This window comes from Passer montanus, unplaced genomic scaffold (assembly GCF_014805655.1).
Source record: "Passer montanus isolate IOZ18808 unplaced genomic scaffold, ASM1480565v1 scaffold2, whole genome shotgun sequence".
Taxonomy (NCBI): domain Eukaryota; kingdom Metazoa; phylum Chordata; class Aves; order Passeriformes; family Passeridae; genus Passer; species Passer montanus.
Window position 1 is genome coordinate 23,782,588 of NW_024366591.1, and position 16,602 is coordinate 23,799,189.

Here is a 16,602-nt window from a genome sequence, read left to right on the forward strand (position 1 = left end):
CTTTTCTAGTAGTTGCTTTTTTTTCTTTTACAGAATCTGTCTTTAAAAGCACAGCTGTTTGCCTTTATGTGAATGATTGAAACTTCTCTGAACAACTCCAGAGAATTTTAGCTCAGCTGGTGAGGTGGCCCCAGGGAATCTCTATTCCTGTACTGTACTTCACATTGTTGATGAAACTTCTCCTGGGTCTTACATTCCCAGCTAGTGATGCTAATGCCCTGGGATTTTTGGTTTCAGACTACACCAGTCCAAACTAGAACAGCAGTCAACATTTTAGCTGTGTAGCTTTCTTACCAGTGAACTGTCTAAAACTGACTTTGGAAATTTCCTGGCTTTAATGTATAACAAACATATTGTGCTACTGCAAACAGGCACAGAAGGATGACCTAATCCTATTTGCCCAGGAGAATCTTTTCCCTGTTGCAATACCTCATATCTGCCTCTGTCAGTGACTGATTCCATTGACATGCTGAGGAACAAAAAGAGCTCTTTGGCAGCAGAACTTCACCTCTTACTCCTGACAGATGAGAAATTCTGTCTATGCTTGATACTCGTTACATTGCGTTTGTTCTTCTTGTTTGGTTTTCTATTAGGAGGATTCTCTACTAAAATGCATACCACCTTGAAGAATATTGTTGTTAGGAAGAGATGGTATATTTACCATCTTGTTTGATTGTTTACCTTATAAAGGGATGAATACTCTCATTACTGAGATTGTCCAGCAGTGACTGCAAGGTGGGATAGCCAGTACATAAAAGCTTCCACTATGAGGAGCTGGTGAGAATCAGGCTGGGGCAGCAGCACCAAATAACTTGGAAATTCTGCAAGTTTCACAGCATTACATTTCCCAAACCCCTGCTGCAACCTGCGGTCTCTGCTCTTCTGTGTCTTATTTGTGCGCATGTCTTTATTTCCCACATGGAATTGTCTCTTTATTTTCAGAGTCATGTGCCTGTTCAGCTGCTCTCTGGTGTTAGTGGTTGGGGCACTCCGAGGGTAAGAGTGCTGCTGAGAGTCCCCGTGTGTGCCTTGCTAGCTTTCATTCAAGATTTATTGAAATGAAACACTGCTTGTGGTGTGGGGGTGCCTCCCCCACATGCTCTCAGATGAAAGAATTCTTCCTTGAATCCTAGTGGAGGTGGGGTACTGGAGCCCTTTACCTCTGGATGAAACAAAGGGCCAGCTCTCAGAAGTCACAGGGACAGCTCTGGCAGGTATGGTGGCTGCTGCTGCTGCCACCCCAGGGGTTGGTGGGGTGGTCAGTGCTGGAGTGTTTACACTCAAGCTCCTTTACCTGTTGGAGAGACCAGCCTGCGAGACCCTAATTGCACATTAAGTATCTTGGTGCTGTTCATTTTCAAACTTGATTAGGCAGAAACAAAATGCTGGTAGGGGTTGTATTTAGAGTGTTCATGTTGGGGGGCATAAATACTCCTTTCTAAGCTGTTCTTAATGGAGCTTCTCTCTATGGTTTTCCTCCTCTACATGCATACACTCTTAAATGTATGAAATGCAACTTCCAAGTATTTAAAGGAAGCTTTGATATCTATTAAGAACCCAATAAAACATCTGGGTGTAACATGTATGAGTCAATGTTTTTAGAACAAAGATTTTGGCTGTTCTGAATTATCCATCAATATCTGTCAGATTAGGAAGGCCAAAAAATGCAATCAAAGCACCCTTCATTTTACTGAAGGAACCTGCTAAGAATAGTTCCTTTGTAGTTATCTTAACCCCACACCAGGGTGCTTTTCTGTTCTTTCTTACTTTCTCAAAGAGCTGAAAATCACAGGGGCACACAGCTTTTTAAAGGTTTTTCTTTTCTTTCTCCCTGTACCCTTTTAAATTGTTCTGATAATCAGCAGGATATGCAATATCCCCCAAACTAACTTCATACCTAGGAGCTTTCTTAAGTCACCCACCCGCACAATGTGTGTGCATTGTCAGCAAATATGTTTGGTGTCAGAGGAGTGGGCTAGATTTTGGATATCAGCAGTTTAAAACCATGAAAAAAAGAAGTAAGAGGTCTAAAGGTGGGGGAAGGAAGAGAATGACATGATGTGTTAGTGAAGTTGAACCAATACCCTTGTAGTTGATCACTGGCTTAGGATGTTTCAAGCACTGTTGTTTGGTATCAAATTTGAAAGATACGACTTGCTTTGCTTTTGTTTAATTCTGATTGAACCTCGTTGATGATTTCAAGAGCACCAGTGAGAGGAAAGTGTGGAGATCTCTTTGCTGCTGGGTATCAACAGTTGATGACTTTCTGTTTCTTATGGTACCTGTGGTGCAAAGTGGTGCTTAAGTGGGTACCATGCAGCTTTCCCTTTCAGTTTGCAATTAAGCCCAGAGCTCTCACCCAAAGCTGTTGTGGAATGAGGACTAATTATCCTCTGATGAGGTGCCCACCTGCAGAGCCTTTCTAGATGCTATTGCAATATAAGAGTTGCAAGAATAAATATCTGAAAGCAATCAGCTTCCAGGCATCTTTGTCTTTGTAGACAAAGGGTCTCTGAGGGGGCCTCTGATGCTGCAGAGGTTTCTGTAGCTCAAGAATGCAGATAACAAAGCATTTACTTTATGTATCCTGATACATGATATCCTTCATATAAAGGGAGTTATGTTTGCTTAATACTAAAGAACTCCACAAATCCAGGAATAACCAGAAAAGTTTGCAAAATTTTCAATTTCTAGAGGCAGAGAGTCAACAAGTGATGCTGTAACTTGTTTCTTAACTCATTCTAAACTTTTTCTGTTGCCTGTATTGAATGTCTAGTGTTGAGCACAGCTGTAGTGATTTGGTTTGCTCCTATCATAAGTATCCCTATTTCAAATATTAGAAAGGTACTCGGGAAGGGGAATGCATCACACTTGTGGGTATGGTGCAGGTACAGAGGGGGGCCACAACATGGCTGGAGCACCTCTTTTCTTAGGTCTGAGGGAGTTGAATTTGTTCAGCCTGGAGAAGAGTCCAGGGAAACTTAATTGTGGCTTTCCTGTACTTGAAGAAGTCCTCCAAGAGAACTGGAGAGGGACTTTTTACAAGAGTGTGTAGTGATAGGACAAGGGGGAATGAAAGTGGGTAGGTTTAGATTAGATATAAGGAAGAAATTATTTACAATAAGGGTGGTGAAATGCTGGGATAGGTTGCCCACGATGGTGGTCGATTACCCAGCCCTGGAAGCATTCAAAACCAGGCTGAACTGGGCTCTGAGTAACCTAATCTAGTTGAAGATGTCGCTGCACATTTCAGGATGGCTGGACTAGGTAACTTTTAAAGGGTCCTTCCAATCCAAACTATTATATGATTCTGCATTTGCAAGAATATCCTAAGAAATATTCTGTATTAGTGTCTGTTCTTTAATAATCATCTCTCTGTATATGAACACAACACTTCTTTGCTACTGCTGATAAAATATATTTTTCTGATTTAACCCAAAAAATAACTTAGATTAAAATGATTGTTGACACAAGAAAAATAATAATTTTGAAGCTTTTTATTACTCTCACGCTCACATTTCAAAATATGTCTTTCATATTTTAAAAAATGTAAAAGGGGAAAAGTAAAAATAAGCACAAAGAAAATTGGAAGGCACTAGCAGCACATTTCACCCCTCCTTCCTCCTTCAAGATTTATTCTGGACTGAGTTGTAATTGTGTTTTCCCTTTATTTAATGTTTGTGCAGAAAAAGTTTGGTGTTTGGCAGTACTGATTGAAGTCTGAGAGGTAAGAAGGGTGGGAAGGAGTAGGCACACTGCGTAATCCAGGAGGTGTAAATGATAATCTACCTTCCCACCTTTACTCATAAAAGCTTCTGGAGCTCACTGTAGCTGCCAAGTTTGCATCTTAGAAGGAAGGACTCCAAGACCCACAGGGAATTCCTCAGCAAGAGCTTCAGCTGCTCCCAAGTCCTGCAGGCTGGATGGACCTTTATCTAAAAGAGGTAAGCAGGGACAAGGAGAGGATCTATTCTTCTCTAAAGGAGAACATGAGCCAGTAACCTGGGGAGAAGGTAGATGTACTCCTTGCCATCTGCACCATGTTTCCTCCCTTCCCACCCACCCCCTCTCCCAGACACAGATGTTCTCAATGCAGAGGAAACTGAAACCCCAAAGTTGGGTCCTCCATATCTTGTCTTCAAGAACTTCTCTGCCACGGTATTTCTGAAATAGGGAGATGCCTCATTGTCTAATATTCTGTTCTCCAACAGCTTTTCTACAATTAGATAAAGAATAACTGTTTAGCCACTGTGTTGTCAGGGAGAACTAGGCTGAAGGAGTTTGGGGGATCAGAAATGCTTATTAAAAAGTAGATTTGTACTGTGTTTGTAAGATGACAAAAACAAGTTGCTTATCATGTATCAGCCATAGTTTTGATGTCTTCAGCAAATCATTATTTAAAATAATCAAGAGAACTTTAAATAGAGAATTAGACCATTTGTCTCTGGTTTGCATTGTTTCTGTTAGTTTACAAACTAGTCTGGAAATTCCCAAGCAGGAAAGGCTTGAAGCTCTAGGGGAGGGGAGATGTCTGCTCAGAGAGCCACTATCATCCATCTGCCCTACAGTAGCATCCCTGGAAAAGGGCAGTCTGGCACCTGAGCTGCCACACTTAAGAACAGGACATCACTAATTTTCAATTATCTCAAGTCCAAGGAGAAGTAAACAGAGCTGGGGGAGAAGAATGTATCCACAAGGAAAGTCAGCTCAGCAGCTGTCCAGAAAATCATCTCTGTCTGTTTGCAGCAGGGGGAGGCCATAGGCCACAGACTCATTTGCTAAGGCCAGGTGTACACACTCTCCTTCCAGCTGAGGGAGAGGAGGAGAGTTTTGGGGTGTTTGGGGAGTTTTGGCTCAGTTGTAAAGGAGGCAGTTCTCATGTCTTAGAAGGGGTCATTAACCATCAAAGACCTTCAGACTCATTCCTGAGGCCTTCCACCAGAGGTCTGCTCTCCGCCGGGGAGGAGGTGTTGGGGCATTCCTGCATATATCTGAACATATAATAATCCATTGAACTCCATGTTTCCTGGGGCCCCCACTGGGAGCAGGGTGAAGAGGAGCAACAGAATGCCACTGGATCCATGGGGGTGGTGGCTATCTTCCTACTTTATCTGTTTCTCACCCTCTCTGTCTCTCTCCACCTGACATTTACTGTGAAATAAAATCCGTACTATTGACTTTGGCACGTGGTCTTACCTGCATTTTAGTTTGGGCAGAGGAATCTCTCTAATAAGCATAATCAGATCTTAACATTGTGTCAATTCACCCAAACAGGAAGTAATTTTTTTTTTAAAAAAAGCAACACTGCATGACTTGTCCTGATCTTGCCTTTTGTACTGGCAACTTTTCCTCTGCTCCAGCCTTTGCCTGGCAGCCTGTACAGGCAGAACCAACTCTGCTTTGAGGCTGTGCCCACCCCACTGTGACGACTTTCTGCAAATAAGGTCAGTTAGGTTGGCTACATGATTGCTGTACAAGTCAGTAGTTCTAGGCTGGGAACAAACATTTTATTCACTCACTGTCAAAAGCATTCAGTAATGAAGCAATTTGACATCATCAATTCAGAAACTTCCATGAACTTCTCAACCAGTTATAGCCTTCATCCTAGCACACTCTTCCCAGTAAAGAGAAAAGTTCAGATAGTTTATTCCAGCAGATACTGGAGTGAGACTTTTTTGTTTAATCCCTGCAGTTCTAATTTTATGATGGAGCTGCACCTGAAAAAAGGCAAGTGCTCAGTGAGCCAAGCATTTCCTTGCAAAACAACCCTCCTGTCATCTCCTCTCCCCACCCGCAGTCCCAAATTTACGTCTGAACATTGCCACGACCATAGAAGTTTGACCTCAAGTTTCTTTCCCCTTGGACATAAGATATCCATAAACACTCTAGTTGAACTTCAACTCCTCTGCATTTTAGGTAGAAATTATTTCTCAAAAAAGAAAAAAAAATAAAATTATGAGGTTTATGATTCATCCATTTGCAAACACAGCTCTACAGAAAAAAAAAAAGAAAGGCTAAAGGGATATTTTGTAAGCCACGCACATAGACTAGAAGAGTTCTGGAAACCCAGAAATATTACAAAAAGACCACAAGACTAAGTGAAAGTAAGAAAAACATTTGAGAGGAGAGGACAGGATGAGGTAGGGGAGACAGAAAAGGATCTTTCTATAGCTTGTGCTACAGAGAAAGGCAGAAACAAACGTAACAACTGTAGGTCTGAGAAACTGGAGGTGACTGTGGAGGGTTGTACTGAATAACACTATGCAACATATTCTGGGCAATAAATGGTAGCTGACTGTACAGATGTCTCAAATTTTGGAAATTACTCTTCTATGAATAGTCTTCTGAAGCTAGCCTTCTCTACAGCCAGAAAAACCATCTTTGCTGTTGTTGTTTTATGGCTTTGGGAGGGGAAAAACAGGAGCTGTTCTGCATGTTGTGTTTCATTTGATTCCTGAGAATTCAGTAGTTTGGTGGAGTCATTTTGGCTATGACTCTAGGGAAGTGGTCAATTCCCTGAACTTTTATTAACTTGCCAGTTATTCTCTTGTTTTCTGGGAGGGCTGCATTTGGAGTAAAAATGCAATGAGAGCTGGAGCAGAAGCAGGACACATTAGGAAGGTTTGCAAAAGGATTAAGAACACCAAAGTAGTAGCATTATAGTAATATATAGAAATTGAGATATACAGCCATAATTCAGTTTGGCTATGCATGAGTTTTTTTGAGACAAATGTATGTCAGTCTCAAAAACTTAAACACTTAACAACTCAGATACTTTATTAAATCATATTCAAAATATCAAGAAGGCATAAATATTTTTGCCTTGAAAACTTCCTTGAGGCTGCAGAGTCAGAGGGTGTTGTATTTTAATTACTTCTTGTTCGTCATTACTTTTATGCCTCATCTCTTCTGCCAGGAAAGTGCTGTTGAAATATGTGTTCCCTATGCAGGTTTGTTCATTTGTGCTTTTCAACATTATTCTTTTGCACCAAAATCATATCTCCAATACTGCTGTTCCATTCTGTTGGGATGTTTCTAACAAGAACTCTGCCCCGAGCTGTGTTCTCTGCTTGTATGCAACAATTCCAATCCCCAAAGGAATGCAAGGACATGACTCTTCAAGACTGATATAATTTGAAAGGTGTGTACAAAATACTATGGCTGGTATGGAAGAGGTAGTAAAATCTTATGCTAATCTTACTTGCTGGTCTTTGATGCTAAGGACACCTTGAATATTTTTATCAGGCAACTGAACTTTTTTTTTCGTCTGACAGTTTTTTTTTTTTTTGAGACACAAATTTGAGCTGGCCTTCAGAAATTGTTTCTAGAGGGAGAAGGGAGGAGGTTCCACAGCTAAGTGCTGTGTCTTTCCTCATTAGGTTTTGCCATGTAGGTACACAGAGGATCTTTTGATGAGGTCCTTAACAAATTCAGACCAAAAGCATTTAAGGAAGGCAAAAAGTACAACATTATCAAATGCTTTACCAGGAAACCATTTGTCTGATAAAATTTTCTTTATCTGACTGATGAAGAAAAAAAGACCTGTGAGGTTTGTAAATCAAAATAAGAAAGGAGAATGCAAATTGTTTAAAAAATCATTTAACTCAGTTCTCATTTAGGAGTTGCTTGTTTTGTTTTTTCTACTTATGCAGGGTTGCAAAATTTTCCATGGATACTCATTACAGAATACTTCCCACTGTGCTCAGTAGTGCCTAATGACTATTAGTCATTATGGTGCTAATAGTACTGATTTGCTTTTAATGGGTGCCAAGGTAACTTGAGTGTTTATTCTGTGAAAGATCCTGTGGGCAAGGGGACGAAGAGGACTTTACAGGATGGCACAGGACTGGGGCTAGTCTGGGCTGCTGCATGGGAGTCGTCTTGGATGAGAACAAGTATGTGACAACTGCACCTCTGAACTGTGCTGCTTCTGAGGTAGTGATGGCGAAATAATTTATTTTAAAATCCAACAAACCAATAAGGCAAATCAACAAACCCAAAGGGTCAGCTTGAAACTCAGGCGACAGCCTAGCAGTAGGGACTGAATCCTGAGATGCTGTGGCCTTCCTACTTAGGCTGTCTTCTCCCTCGAAGAGGATCAAACAACCTGGACAAGCTCCACACCAATCACTCTATTGCTGGCTTTTTTCCCACCAGATGTAAGAGCAAGGGCTGGTGACACACAGGGCAAGATCTGCCCAAGATCTGCAGATGTTATCTGGAAAACCCTAAAGAACTTTTGTTTTAAAATATTAGTCCAGATGCAGGTTTTCTGGAAGAATAAACAGGTGACTGTGGACATTCCTTGAGCTGGCAGCGAGGTACTTCACAGAGAAAACCCAAACAAGAGGCTGTGAGCAATAAACTAGTAATTTGCAGGGAAGTCTGGGTTTGGAGTGCAACCTCACATCCTACCAGGGATAACAAGAGTACGGTGTTAAAATAACACAGATGCTTCTGAAAATGCTGAGAAGTCAGACTCTGGTCTATACTTAGCACTATGAAATTGCAGTACAGCACCCACAAACTAAAATTCATCGCATGTAGACCTTCTATTTAATTGAAAACTGAGATTTTGGCTATTGCAATGTCAGGCTTGTAAGAATAGAGAGAGAGATGAATGAAACTAAACAAAAAACGAAGTAATTATGATTTAAAGTCTGTGAAATGCCACTACTTACTGAAAATGACACATTGTGTATCTAGGTTGGAAAGAAGAGGTCAACAACAGCATTGGTATCAAATGAGCCTTCTGAGGTTGTGACCACAGATGGATGTGTACTGTGACCGCCTTTTCCAGCTTCCAGAGTGTCTGGGAAAGATGCTGAATTCACTTTTTCCTTGAGAAGGTCTAAAGCACTAAAACTCCTTGAGGAGTTTCTAAAGCAGAACCATTATGGGTCCAGATATGTGACCTCCAGAGTGTTATGTTGCCAGAAAAAAATGTTGATCTCACTATAGTGATATTTTTCTCCTGCTGATTGAAGAAAAAGAAAAGAAAAAAAAGAAGAAGGAAAAAGGTTAAAAAGAAGAAGAAAAAGAAAAAAGCTTCTTTTCCTGATAGACTTGTCTTCAAAATGCTGTATCATAAAAAAATCATGGACTGATGGAGAAGAACTTTCTGTTTACAAGGTACTTATAAATCAAGCAGCAAGGACTCCAAAGTGGTATCACCTGCAGAAAGTGTTGACTACAGCTCCTCCCAGAAGTCCCCACAAATAGTCCATGGTTACTGAGTTCAGCTAGTACAGCCACATGTCCAAAGGTTGCTTATATATATAGTCTGAGTTTCAGGCTATGCTCTCATGGGTATAGTAACAAACCTGTCATCACCAAAAATTGAAATAACTTGTATTCATGCTTTGGATTCATATTGTGTGCTCCAAGCAAAAATTATTTTAGTTATGTTTGGAATACTCCAACTTTGGTAAAGTGAGCCCTAATTTGAAAAGTTTGTGCCTAGGAATGTTAGGCAGCTGAAAATCTGTACTGTAGTTCCTGTACAGGAGCATCAGACAGCTGCTTTTCTCCTGATGTTTAGAAGAAAAATCTGCAGTAGTCTGGAATTCAACTTTCTCAAAAACTCTAGAAATCTGTCCATCATACCTACTGTTTTTCTGCAGGCCTTGCATAGTGTCTTTGAAAAAATGTCAGTGATTTGTAAAATAACTTGGTAACTGTATCCTCAACATAGACGTTTTATAAAAGAACAAGAACACAAATGTATAAATAATTCTATTAAAGTAACTCTTAAATAACCAGACTGAGTATCAAACTGCCTTTTCAGTGTGTGGATCCTGGGAGAGGGGACACAGCACAGCAATGCTTGTCTTCTTTCCTGGTGGCAGAGCCAGTTCTACTTTGTCTCATTGTTTCACACTGGAAGTTCCTGCTCAGTACCAAGGGTTAATACCAAGGGTGAGTCTCTTTCAGCATCACAGCTTGCAGGCTAATTTTTCTATCATATACCTGTGGCTTCATTTTTTTTAAAAGTTGATCTTCTGGTCCTGCATTTTTTTATTCCTTCCCAAGGCTGTTGTATCCTTGGATGTTATTGATCCATCGGTGCTATCATTTGTTAATTTTAGGATTTTCAATTTCATTGCTTTTTGTCATATTCCTTTCACTTTCTTAATAACAGTGCTTGTCATTCTAGATATAAACTTGACAAAAACATCCACGACCATGACAAGCAATTCAACAAATTCAGGAGAAATGTCCAGACATTTTCATGATGGCCCTGCTGAATATCATCTCTTGGAAATCTTACATTAAACTCACCATCGATTCAGCAAGCAAGAATCTCATCCTTCAACCTGTGTACACTTTATATGCACACATTTATTTATAAACTCCACATTTCAACAGAATTTTCTTTGCTTTAATACAAGTCATCTTGTGTGTGTGTGAGTGCCTGGGGGTGGGGAGGGGAGTGTTTTATATGCAGGAACAAAATGTATTGCATCAGTTCAAAGTAAAAAAAGCTCATCAGAATGCTTAAAAGTTTTAGAGATGGGTATTTTTTTTCCACCAAAAAACATCCTCCTTCTCAAAAGAAAGGTTACTTTTCCCATTTGCATTAGGAATTTACCACTGTCTTCAGTGAAAACAGGTTTGGGTTCAATATTTTTCTGTGTTGAAAAATTCTGGAGACATTTTCCTTGGACGGAGTAACTGCAAGCTAATCTTAATTTGTGGGAAAGACAGATGTTTCTGTGGTTGTCCAGAATATGCAGAGATTTGGTACCCTCTTTCTGCTACATTTTTTATTTTTGTGTGCATTTATAGTCTTGACTTGCTATGCCGTCTCTTTGCACAGAGGGTAGAGCATGGGGATGCTCTCCCTTTCTGCAGAGCATGTCCCCAAAGGCACCAAGATACTCCCCCTGTTCTCCTTCTGTTTTGTGTTTGTTCTGCTAATTTTAACATAAACAAGAGGGAGAAACTAAACCCAAAGGTCAATTATGCTCTCTGAATCCATCTGTCCAATTAGGAAAAAAAAAAAGTAGCGACTGTTAATCTAGATTTAGAATACTGGATGTCTATTGAGCTTTGTGAAGGTTGCACAGGAGGGATGCTCTTCATTTTCTTTCAAAAATCACACAGGCTGAAAACCTATATCTACCAGCTGCTTTCTGAATGAGATCAAGACAGAAAACAAGGCAGTGAGAGGTAGGGGGGCCAGGAAGTGCCTTCCTCCCCTCCAAAAGCAGCCGTGTTGGCTTCCACACTGTCAAATAAATATATAAGGTGCAGAACGGCAGTCGTGGGCCTAAACTGCTGCTTCCAAGGTCAGCCTCCCAGCACAGCTTTCTAACAGGAGGAATGATGATGGATCAGAGAAGGAGAAAGGAGAAGAGAAAAAAAAATTGCACTGATAGACATCATAATTGGAAGGCTAGACAGACACCTCTCAGGTCTGATACAGGAAAAAGGTGATCCTGTCATGAGTCAGGGTTTGGCTTAGGTGGTCTCAGAAAGTTAATTGTTACCTGAGAAGTGCATTACTCAGATAAAGACTTATAATGAGTTCTGGAAATGTGAAATGCACTTAGCTTCCTGGTTTTACCTTAGTGAGGGTGCTCTCAGATGCTGATAGGAGATGAGGAGCAAACAGCAAAGATCATCGATCCATAGAATGGTTTGGGTTGGAGGGGACCTTAAAGATCATCCAGTTTCAACCTCCCTGTCATGGCCAGGGACACCTGCCACTAGACCAGTTTGCTCAAAGCCCCATCCAAACTGACCTTGAACACTTCCAGGGATGAGGCATCCACCACGTCTCTGAACAACCTGTTCCAGTGCTTCAGCACTCTTACAATAAAGAATATTTTTCCTACATGTAAGTATTATATATCTATATCTCTATATCTAATATCTAATGCTAAAAAGCATTTAAAATGTCTGTGTCCTGTGTGGCAGATGGACAGACTGCTGGAATTGTAAATTACTTAACAAAGGTTTATATGAAGCATAAGCAACCATTTTAAAATGGTACTTTATCCTTAAAAGTACATATGTTAAAAGGTATTCCTCCTCACAGAACATCAGCACCAGAGCAGATACACTCAGTGAAAAGTAAAAAACCTGAAATTAGGTTAAATTCAAATGAAAGGGAATTAATTCTTTCCCACACCTGAGGAGACCTGTGTAGAAATGCCATTGCTGAGGTATCTGCTTGTGGGACTTGCTATGAATCAGCGCCCAGGATTACACTGCACCTAAGTGCCTCCTCTTGCAGAGGTGCTCGTAAAAGAGGGGGAAAGACAACAACCACAACTAAGGGAAATGAGAAACTCTTTGCTGGAAAGCCTTCTGGCTTTTCCAACTGGTCTAATAAAACTCTTGCCCTCCAGTTTTCTCTCCCAAGAGAAGTAAGAAGTTTTTATGAACTTGAGTCAAGGTATTTGGAAATTTGGCAACGTCTGCAGAAACCAGCCTGCTGATGAGGAAAAGAAAGCTAAATCACTCTGCTTTTGCCCTGAGCACAGGGCTGGATAAATATTCTTTTTCAAACAATGATTTTATTTTTGTCTCCTCAGGCAAGTAATTTAAAACATCAACAGACATGAGTCCAAACTCATCATAAGAATACCTGAAAGCAAACTAGTCTTTATTTATACTAGTTTGAGATTAACAGAACTTTTAAAATGTAGATGGTAGGTAGCACAGCAGAGGTCCAAATCTACCCTAACCTGAGCCAAAGTCAGGCTGAGTCAAGAAAGAAAGGTAGAAATGGTTCACCTCTGTACTCACTGGTCTCAAACTTTGCTTCCAGCTCTGGTGATTAATGTATATCTCTTCATAAGAAGAATTTGCATCTCCTTAGTATGCCTATCTGGAAGCAAAACCAAGTGTCTTCTCTACTACTCCCTGCAAAGGAAAAAAAATTCAAAACAAGGACATAAAATGCATAGAATGAGAATTAAAAAAATTCTAAAAACCTTAATACAATTGCTCAGTTGCAGGCATTTTCCACTTTAAACTGTAAAAACAATTTTCAAGTATTTAGGAAATGGAGCAGGGGAAGACCAAGATGGGAATAAAGCTTTAGAAACCAATACACAACTTATGCTACCTTTACATGGCTATACTGCTATTCTCCCCAGTGCATCATTAATCAACATTAATAAAATAAGCATGGTGCTTTGTCCTTTCACCTTAGTTAAGGAGGTTAAGGCAACAAACAAAATTTGAAGGTTTTTTTTCTTTAAGATACTTACTTTAAAGCATGTTTAAGAGCAGCCAGGTTATCATGTGTGCCCGAGGAAATGTCTGATGCTGACAGAGGTGGAATGTGTCCCCCTTGCTCTTCTTGAAGCAATGGACTTGGATCAAGACAGAAAAGTATTCTAAGTCCTTCCACTTTAAACTGTAAAAACAATTTTCAAGTATTTAGTATTTACCTTTGCTGGCAGTAATGTTCCCTAGGAACCCATCCTGCTGGCTCAGCATTCCAAAGACAACATCCAGTTCAACCCAAAACCTTTCCTGCTCTCAGTTCCCTGTCCACATTGAACACAAACTGAATTATCAGTGAAGCTGGTTTTATTCTGCATAGGCATTACCCCAATGTAAAAACTTCCAGCTGGATCTGCAAGATGCTTCTCTAACCCTTTTGCATTTCACTGATGTCAAAATCTGAATTCATGGAGGTTATTCCAGTGATAAAAATCATTACATTAAAAAGGTAAATAAAAGTTGATTAATTTACATTTCACAGGTGAGAGCAAAATTCTTGTTGCCCTCTGTTAGAAAGATGATGTAGCTATTGGCTATATACTTTGCAAAAAAAATTATAAGACTTTGCATTAATTATTAGTATAAAATCAATGTTCAATATTCATTAATTTCCTTCATGGAAGCTAAATTGCATAAGAGAAAAGCCAGCAGGAAACTAACTCAAAGCATGCCACATAGTACAGGGTACATTAGAAATAGGCTGAAACCAAACCTTTTTATGCCTTTGAGAAATCCTGCAAATGGACAGGACACACAGCTCTTGCTGGGCTGCTCTCTAGCAAGAACACCTCAATGCCAGGATACACCAGCAGGGATAAACCAGGTGTTGGGTCACTAGCCATGATCAGGCCAAATCTTCGTAATTAATTGACTCATTAAGGAACAGTGGAGAAGCACACACTTGAAAAACAGGATGGTATCCAGAGGAATCTGGGCAAGTTTAAGTGGGCTCAAGGGAATCTCATGTGGTTTAACAATTCCAGGTGCAGGATGCTGTATCTGACTTGAGGCAGTGCCAGCTATCAACGCAGCTTGGGGGATGAACAGGCTGAGTGCTGCCCTGCCAAGAAGGACTTGGGGATACTGGTGGGTGAGAGGCTGGACATGACCCAGCCATGTGCACTCACAGCCCAGACATCCAGTTGTATCCTGGGCTGCACCCAAAGCAGCGTGGCCAGCAGGGAGGGGATTTCTTCTTTCTGTCTGCTCTGGTAAGACCCCACCTGGAGAGCTACATCTAGCTCTGGGGTTCTCACAGAAAGGACATTGACCTGTTTGAGCAAGTCCAGAGCAGGCCACCAAGCTGATTCAGGGGAGGGAGAACCTCTCCTATGAGAAAAAAGCTGAGAGAATTGGGATTGTTCAGCCTAGAGAAGAGACATCTTAGGGATAACCTAATTTTGGCCTTCCAGTACCTCAAGCAAGCCTACAAGGAAGAAGAAGAGACCTCTTACAAGGATATGTAGTGACAGGACAAGGGAGAATAGCTTCAGTCTGAAAGAGTAGGTTTAGATTAAGTATTAAGAAAAAATTATTCTTAATAATTTTTAAGGTGAGGGTGGTGAGACACTGGAAGAGCTTTCCAAAAGAAGCTGTGGACCCACCATCCTTGGATGTGTTCAAGGCCAGGCTGGATGGGGATTTTAGCAACCTCGTCTAGTTAAAGGTGTGCCTGCCCTTGGCAGGGGAGTTGGAATTAGCCAGTCTTTAACACAGACCATTCTATGATCCTGTGACTTTTTAATCAGTACTTCAATATATGAACCACGTCACGCAATGGTTTGAGGCAGCAATGGACAAGCTGATGTTTAGTAATGGTGGTAAGAGTTTTTTAAAAAGAAAACCAGCTGCTGAATCTCTCTGGGCTTGGTTAGGTGACAGCCTTCCTCCAGAAGAGGAGGTTCAGTTCAGAGAAGGTGGTAACCTGATGTCTCCCTGTGCTCCTGCCAGCAGCATTACTTATAGGCCAAGATCAGATTTAGAATGATTTAGACTGTGTTTTCTTCATATGTTTGGTCTCCTAAAGATGCAAAACATTTCTGGTTAAGTTGCCAAAATCTCTTAATGGGAATTTTGGGAATTGTGCAGCCCTACCCACAAAGTGCCTCTTCTGCTAGAAAAGTTTTATTACATGAGTATTGTTCTTGGGATTATAAATAGCAGCAAGTTGAAAAAGGTTGGTTTTGTCACAGTATTTGTAGATCAAGTGTACAGCTCTGTAAAACTGTTTGGATGATTTATTTTAATGGAAAATATTTGCTGAAAGTTGGAAAGCAATAGGACTGCTATTCCTGCACTTCTACTAGTCTAAACGTTGCCATCATGATGGGGTGAGCAGTGCTGCTGACTGTGGTGCATTGCTGGAAGACAGGATAGCATCACCACCAGGTTTTTGTAGAAAGTCACAGGGATTTGGGATGTACAGACTTCAGAGCTGCAGAGAAGCAGCAGACTGACCCTTGACCTCTGCACAGACAAAATCATATAGTCCCATAGGAGATTTCAAGAATTCAAGTATTGCTTACATTCCAACTCTCAGCCTCCAAAATGCCAATTTTCTCTACATAGGCAAAGTAAAGCTCAGGAGGAATCTGGTGCTAGCCCCAGAGCCAGGGAATAGGGATGCCCTGGCCATTGGCTCTGCCAGCACAGGATTCCCATGCTGGGCTGGGTGGAACTGCCCACCCTCCATGGCCACTGCAGCTCACCAGAAATAGCACAGCTGTTTCCCGTGGGTGTTACCACTTCTACCAGACCCACTACAGCAAAACTCTGGCTTGTCTTGCCTGACATACTGCGGTATGCCCAAGACACTAGATGGTCCTGCTGCTTTGGCTTTTGGCAGAATGACTGGGAAGATCCCAACCAACCACAAGTCTGTGTGTGTCAGAGTTTTCTTTCTGTGCCTGTTTGCTGTGAGAGGAGCAGGGGTTGGACATGCAGGGGGCAGGCTTGTATGGGGGCGTGTGCAGCTGTTCCTCTGACAACCTCTGCAGTGCATACCCATCTTCAGCTTTGCTTCCCTCATGGCATCTGTGTCCAGGCTAGCTGGGAAACCCTAATTCTGTCTGCTGTGCTGTGTAGCACAGCATGCTGTGTAGAACAGTCCATCATCCCTCCCTGTACTCCAACATTCCATGTTGTGTACAGGCTCCTAAAATGTCATCAGCACCACCCTTACCAAACTGAGACATGCTGGAGTACTTCAAAGTGAGCATTTTGCATAAATGCTTTTGTATAAATGCTTATAAAATGCATGCTCTGGGAAGCACTAGTTGGACTTGAGTACCACCATTGTGCTTTAAAGGCAGCAATTTTGTGTAATTCAATCATTCTTTTGAAGAGTGAGTTTGTCATCTC